The sequence below is a fragment of the Oncorhynchus keta genome, chromosome 16, assembly GCF_023373465.1.
Source record: "Oncorhynchus keta strain PuntledgeMale-10-30-2019 chromosome 16, Oket_V2, whole genome shotgun sequence".
Classification (NCBI taxonomy): Eukaryota; Metazoa; Chordata; class Actinopteri; order Salmoniformes; family Salmonidae; genus Oncorhynchus; species Oncorhynchus keta.
In genome coordinates, this window is record NC_068436.1 from 3,388,897 (window position 1) to 3,396,376 (window position 7,480).

The 7,480-nt window shown below is 40.8% G+C and overlaps 1 protein-coding gene across 4 annotated transcripts in view; it reads right to left on the minus strand.

Moving 5' to 3' along the window:
* LOC118395356 (catenin alpha-2) overlaps positions 1–4,888 on the minus strand; it is a 697,964-nt gene extending 693,076 nt beyond the window's left edge. For 3 of the 4 annotated variants that reach the window (XM_052464403.1, XM_052464401.1, XM_052464408.1), the window contains exon 1: positions 4,687–4,888. The gene's annotated coding sequence lies outside the window, so the exon portion shown is untranslated. Of the gene's footprint in view, positions 1–1,064; positions 1,221–4,686 lie in introns of those variants that run through there. The other variant, XM_052464402.1, reaches the window with a different exon arrangement.
* Positions 4,889–7,480: the final 2,592 nt, after the last annotated feature.

Below are 7,480 nucleotides of genomic sequence, written 5' to 3' on the forward strand. Positions count from 1 at the left end.
TGAAAAATCTCTTGGCAGCTGCACATGTTTACTACGCAACTGAGTCCAAGGAGACGGCAGTATACTGGTGGGTGTGGTCTTTGGCTGATTGACAGCTGGTGAGAATGCAGCTGAGTGCAATGCGCTCACTCTCTCTAGCAACAGTGCACTGACCGCTGGCTGCTGACACTACACTTTCGACCATGTCACTGGATCATCAGACCATCCGGGTCCAAATAGTATTTGTTTTCTTATAAATACTTTGAGTGTTTGATCGAGCCTGCCTTGAGTGCCAGACGGGCGGGGTTTGGGACCTTGGGCACTATTCCATTGGTTCCAGTGCACCAGGCAAGCCCTATCAAGTGCAGCTGAAGTACTTGAACTACAACGAATACTATTTGAACCCTGGTGTGTAGGGCATCTCTATGGGGTCTCCCGTATAGTCACTACTTTGTGTAGACTAGGCTAAACAGCTAAACGAACAACATGTCAGCCTGAACTGAACAAAAGGAATTCTCTAGGTTATTGTGACTTAAATGCATCATCACCCAAAATGTCCAACTGTTTTCAGAGGGACTGAGTCAAGTGTAATGCTACTCATACTGAATATAACAACAAATACTGAGTCTCATACAACCTCATTTCTCCATCAAAGACAAATGTGATGCCTCCTTATTAAAGGACAAAACGTTGTCGTCGCTATCAATGGAAACATTTGACCAATCCTCCATGAAAACAAACTAAGGAATCAAAGTTGTCGGAGCAATAACATTTAACAGTGTAGTAGACACACACAGCAACATTCGCACTGTGGTCAAGAGTTACAATCTACGAGGCAGATGATGCACAGGTCAAAGTATTGATCCATAGAGATGCCCTACAAACCCGGGTTCAAATAGTGTGTGTGTGTGTGTGTGTGTGTGTGTGTGTGTGTGTGTGTGTGTGTGTGTGTGTGTGTGTGTGTGTGTGTGTGTGTGTGTGTGTGTGTGTGTGTGTGTGTGTGTGTGTGTGTTATCCACAAGCCTTCAGCATTTTCACATAAGATGACCAGCCCTGAGTCATCCCATAGTGAGTGTTTTTCTTACCTTAGCATAGATAAGCCATTCCCCAATGCAGAGCTACAAAACTTCGAAACCTTACTCCTTTGGAGTGACAGACTGAATGCAGGCAGTGGAGAAACTTCTACCTGGGTTGTGTTCATTAGGGTACACAAGGAACACGTTTAGCAGCCGAAAGGGAATATGTGTGTTTCTATTCGAATATGTGTGTTTCTATACAGTCCCTCTCTGTATCCGTCTGTTTGGTTTCCCAGGCTACAGGGCATCCATGGCTACCATGAAGCCTTCCAGCTGTAGCTAACGACCACTAACAGGCTCCAAGGTGTCCTGCCAATATGGCCCCCACCAATATCGCCCTGGAGACCAGCAACACAATGCAATCCTATTGAACTGTTATTGATTGTGTATCTAGGGACTCGCTTATAACAGGTCCAGGACAACACAACAAGGAACTAGTAAGACTGCAGCCCTTTAACTCGACCCAAACACTATGACTGTGTCTCAAATGGTACCCAATTCCTTACATAGTCCACTACTTTTCAAAAAAGTAGTCCACTAAAATAGGGAATAGGGTGCCATTTAGGACGCACATCATGAGATGCACTGAGAGGCCTATATGGAGAACCAGTGATGGGCATAGTCTGCATTTCTAATGACCTGTGATCTTTAGAGTAGTGGTGGACATGCACACACACACACACGCACACACACACACACACACACACACACACACACACACACACACACACACACACACACACACACACACACACACACACACACACACACACACACACACACACACACACACACACACACACACACACACACACACACACACACACACAAGCACACACACAAATGACAAAGCACTGTCACTGAAGAAAACACAGAGGGAGCCATATATACTCCCTGTGAGTGTTCTCCCTGAATGCCTGGGCGCCAATCAAAAGTTCAAGTTCTAAATGTGGCCACTCTGTGACCCCTGGAGCTCTCTGAGATGCCAGGCCCAGCTCCGGTTACAGGGACAGAATGTGTGTGTGTGTTTATGTTTGTGTGTGTGTCTGTGTGTGTGTCTGTGGGTGTGTTATCCACAAATCACACACCGAATCATAACCCAGCCATTACTGTATGGGACCATATTCAATAAACATGCACAGACACATAAGTCTACACACGCTACTACTTAACTATTGAGCAGTCGGCCATTCACTACTACTGGCTTATTGTTGGACAGACACTGCTTCTTGCCTGGAGGGATGAGGTTGTGCACCAACAAATTACAAGGACCTATTTTAGTATCGGGGTGTTTTTAGAACCGTTACAAAACGTGTTTACCATCTAACTGTAGATAAAGAAAAGTACTACAGCACCACATCTGTATGGTATTTCCACCCGAAACGGAACTCTTGGAATATATAAAAAAGAGATGTTGTGCTTTCTTTGCCCCTTACTCTTTAGATGTATATAATCGATAAATAATAGGTTGGTAAATACTGTAAATAGTACATAAATAATATGAGGGTAAATACTGTAAATAGTACGTAAATAATAGGTAGGTAAATACTGTAAATAGTACATAAATAATAGGTAGGTAAATACTGTAAATAGTACATAAATAATAGGTCGGTAAATATGGTAAATAGTACATAAATAATAGGTAGGTAAATACTGTAAATAGTACATAAATAATAGGTAATGGTAAATACTGTAAATAGTACATAAATAATAGGTAGGTAAATACTGTAAATAGTACATAAATAATATGAGGGTAAATACTGTAAATAGTACGTAAATAATAGGTAGGTAAATACTGTAAATAGTACATAAATAATAGGTAGGTAAATACTGTAAATAGTACATAAATAATAGGTCGGTAAATATGGTAAATAGTACATAAATAATAGGTTGGTAAATACTGTAAATAGTACATAAATACTAGCTTGGTAAATACTGTAATAGACAAATAATAAATAGCTAATAGTAGGACAATAAGGAAATAATCAGGCCAGGCATAGGTACGCAGGTGGCACTGTGCTTTGGCACTCACATGCTATGAATGCATTCATTGAACAGCTTCAACACCATTTTATGTTAGGTGCTAAGGCAAAAAACAAGACTTGCAATTTGCGGCTTACCTGAGTCGCGAACTTCATTCCCTAACCGACTGTCAATAATTCAACAATAAATACAAACAAATATGAAAAATGATGTTTAAAAAAAGGACAACTGTGCACTATACTACCACACCTCATTTTAAACCTGCCTGATAGCCCACCTGAAAACAGTCAAGTAATGTTAACTAATTGAAAATGATTCCGCGAGAAATGTTGAATAGCACTACTGTTGTGGTATTAAAAATAGAGGATTAAATTGGGTCCCCCGCGGGACAGGTGAGCTAACGTAGGTTAATGTGATAAGCATGAGGTTGTAAGTAACAATAACATTTCCCAGGACATAGACATACAGTATCTGATATTGGCAGAAAGCTTAACTTCTTGTTAATCTAACTGCACTGTCCAATTTACAGTAGCTACTACAGTGAAAGAATACCATGCTATTGTTTGAGGAGAGTGCACAGTTATGAACTTGAAAAGTTATTAATAAACCAATTAGGCACATTTGGGCAGTCTTGATTCAACATTTTGAACAGAAATGCAATGGGTCATTGAATCAGTCTAAACATTTTCACTCTGCTGCCATCTAGTGGCCAAAATCTCAATTACGCCTGGGCTGGATTAATACATTATGGCTTTTCTCTTCCATTTCAAAGATGAAAAATACACAACAAAAAAACATGTTTTTTTTCTTTGTATTATCTTTTACCAGATCTAATGTGTTATATTCTCCTACATGGATTTCACATTGCCATAAATGTCAAAGTGTTTCCTTTCAAATGGTATCAAGATTATGCATATCCTTGCTTCAGGTCCAGAGCTCCAGGCAGTTAGATTTGTCATTTTATGGGAAATGTAAAAAGGAAAAGGGGCGGATCCTTAAGAGGTTGTGCCTGCCCCTATGTGATATATTCAGACAACGAGTAGCCTAATGGTATAGCCCAACTGAGACAAAGAATAACGGATGCATTATCCTGATGATGGGGATGGAAATATAGGACGCGCACCGACATGGGGCTCCAGACTGAACGATTCAGATTGGAAAAGGAATGACTGGAATAAAGAGTAATTCCATAGTTGTAGGTCCCAATCAACGCAAAGCCACTCGGGGCTATACGAACCGATGTTGTATTCAGGCGGAAGACCCATTCCCTAGAATAAAACACAGCCAATGTATGTAGCTTAGCTGCTATCAAGCTAACATGCTACACTAGCCAGCTCTCGAGACTCGCCCGAAAGAGGCTCGCGCTGACAGGCTCCAGCACTGCTTGCTGGATGGTATGGTACCCGACTAGATAATGGTTAGCTATCATGAATTATCCAGTATTGCCCGTAAAAATAACCATACATATCATAGAGGTTTTAAACGTTCTTTAAAATGAATGCGTTATAAATAGAATATTAATTCAAATAGAGAAATTGACTAGGATGCGTTAACCTCGCCTTGCTACAATGTAGCGTCTGACCCAGCACCGAGACAGCGCAACAATGTTGCTAGCAAACACCGGCTAGTGGCTGTCTTCAAAGCTTACCTTGTTTGATGACAGCTCTTGTATTTCAACAAAATATGTATAATGTATTGTTTCACTGTGTATTCCTACTAGATACTGCCTTCTCGGTCTCGTTCCTTCGGATAAATCGCCTAAATCCGTGCGCTTTCCTTCAGAATAGTGCTGAATCTGAATGGGTGCACGGCACGCGCGGCTGTCGGTATCTAGGAAATTCTACCGCCGCTCCCTGCCAAATAATGACCCCTCCCACCGCTGAAGCCACAGCCATAGAGAAGACAGGTGCTGATTGTGCGCTCTGTGCGCAGCTCCGTGGAATAGTGAGCGCCTTGCAATATAGTGAGCTGGTTGGTACATTCAAAGGGCTGTCAAATCAGCGGTCTCGCTCTCATCCGCGCATGTGCAGTATCTCGGTTGAGAATGCATCCTGCTACTAGATTGACAGAGCGTTTTTTTTATGCGTTCGTTGCCAAATTTTGACTCTGGACGCTGGAAGTGAGACAAGGGGATGATGCGCATGGCCAGCATGGACTGATCACGATTATGGTCATGCCTGTGTGTTTTTAAAATTGTATTCAGGAAAGCATAAAGTAATCTGTGTACCACCGGTATGCGTGTTATGGAAACGGCTAGGGCAAGCTATAAACAAGAAGAAAGACTGGAATCGAGAACAAACACACAGGCCATGTTGTCTATATCTAACCAGTTATGGGTTAAATTTGTATGTGTTAAATATGGGTAATTCCATGGTAACAGTGACAGTGACAGTGACATTGAGACTCCGATTTTTGTCAAACAAAACCAATGATTGCAAAGTTAAACAAACCATACCATATGCACATGGACTAATTTGAACCATTTCCATGACAATGTTTACAAAAGCACATTTACTTGAAGGGCGGTGCAGATGCAAAGTTTGGTACAAACAGCACAAACCACCATTGTGTTACCAATGTCTCTCCATATGGCTTTGGACAGTGATGCTCACATTTTCTATTTGGCTCTATACTCCAGCATCCTGAATATGATATCAAATGAGGGGACAGTATAGAATGTCACCTTTTGTTTTAAGGAATTTGCATACATATCTGTTTAACCATTTAGAAAAGAAAGCACTTTATGTATCTAGTCCCCCATGTCAAGAAGTAACAAGTATTTGGACAAATTCACTCATTGTGTATAAAAGTAGTCAGAAGTTTCGACATCAAGGTCATTGGATGCATTTGCAGTTTGTTCCGGTTGTTTCCGGGTAATGCTTTGTCCCGATAGGACTGTAACTGATGATGACTGGAGTCATTTACTTTCTAAGCAAGTAGATGTTTCTGAACACTTTGAAACGAATCCTGATAGTGTCATGATTAAGGAAAAATCATGAAATGAATCATGAATAATGATGGATGAGATGCCCTTTCAGAGGCTAGAACAAAACGTGGTAACTTCTCACCATTACAGGGGAGGTTAGTATTTTTTTCGGGGGTGTGACCTTTGTGCCTCCGTAACCTTCTCACTCATCATTATTCACAATGCATTCATGATTATCCATAATCATGGTAGAATCCACATCAGGGGCATAGGCATGGGGGGACCTGGGTGGACACAGACTCCAAACTGACACAATACATTATTCACCATTCAGTTCTTATTAGGCCCAAAAAAATCCAAAGCACGACCAAAACAAGCCGCAAATGCCAACAACTGCCTACTTGAATACACTATAAGTTAATTTGCCCATATACTTATAACTTCTTCAAATGGGTGAACTAGATATATAAAGTGCTTTCCTTTCTAAACAGTAAAACTGATTTGTATGACAATCCCCTGAAATAAATGCGGACATTCTATACTGTCGCCTAAAATGAGACCATTGCAAATCTAAAACGCTGAAGTTTAGAACCAAATGTAAAAAATGCAGAGTCACTGTCCAAATACATATGGAGGGGAGTGTATCTGCCAAAAGGTTGAACGCCTATATCTGACCACATACAATTCATCATTACATAAATTCATGGAAAACATGCAGAGTTAATGCATAAACATATTTTGGGCATCACTTTTTATGGTTTCTAAAAACCTGACAGGTGGTAAATTAAAATTCACTGATAGATACAAGTAAGTGTATTTGGAGACCATATAGGGAGCAAAGACACGTCAGCCTCAGATTTTCATTTTATGTGACTTACACATTAATATCCCCATATTATCATATCACACACGTCTTGCAAGTTGCTTAGCGACACATGGATGCCTGTTTTGTGCTGCTACCATGTCGCGCTGCTGCCATGTGTCGCTGCCGTGTTGTCATGTAGCGTTGCTTCGGTAGCATGCTGCTTTTGTCATGTGTTACTGCCATGCTATGTTGTTGTCTTGAGTCTCTCTTTTTTTTGTAGTGTTCTGGCGTCTCTCTTGTCGTGATGTGTGTTTTGTCCAATATTCCTTTATTTTTCATCTCAAACCCCGTCCACGCAGGAGTCCTTTCGCCTTTTGGTAGGCCGTCATTGTAAATAATAATTGGCCTAGTTAAATATAAATGTATAATAACAAAAGAACATGTGCCGACACCGGTATGGTACCAGTTTGAATTTGATGTGTTGACATTCACACTGGCTTTAGTCACAGGAGTACTTTAAAATGGCTAAACCTGAACAATATAACACGATTGCCACCCTTCCAAATCGTTCCTACAGCCACAGCTTGAAATTGGCAATGTGTTCCAAAGCTGGCATTTACCATGCTGTGCCAATCGGAGTTTGAAATTATATCTCAAATGGGAAATGAAAATGCAGCAGCCATTTCAATCAAGAGCCATGAGATTGCTAGT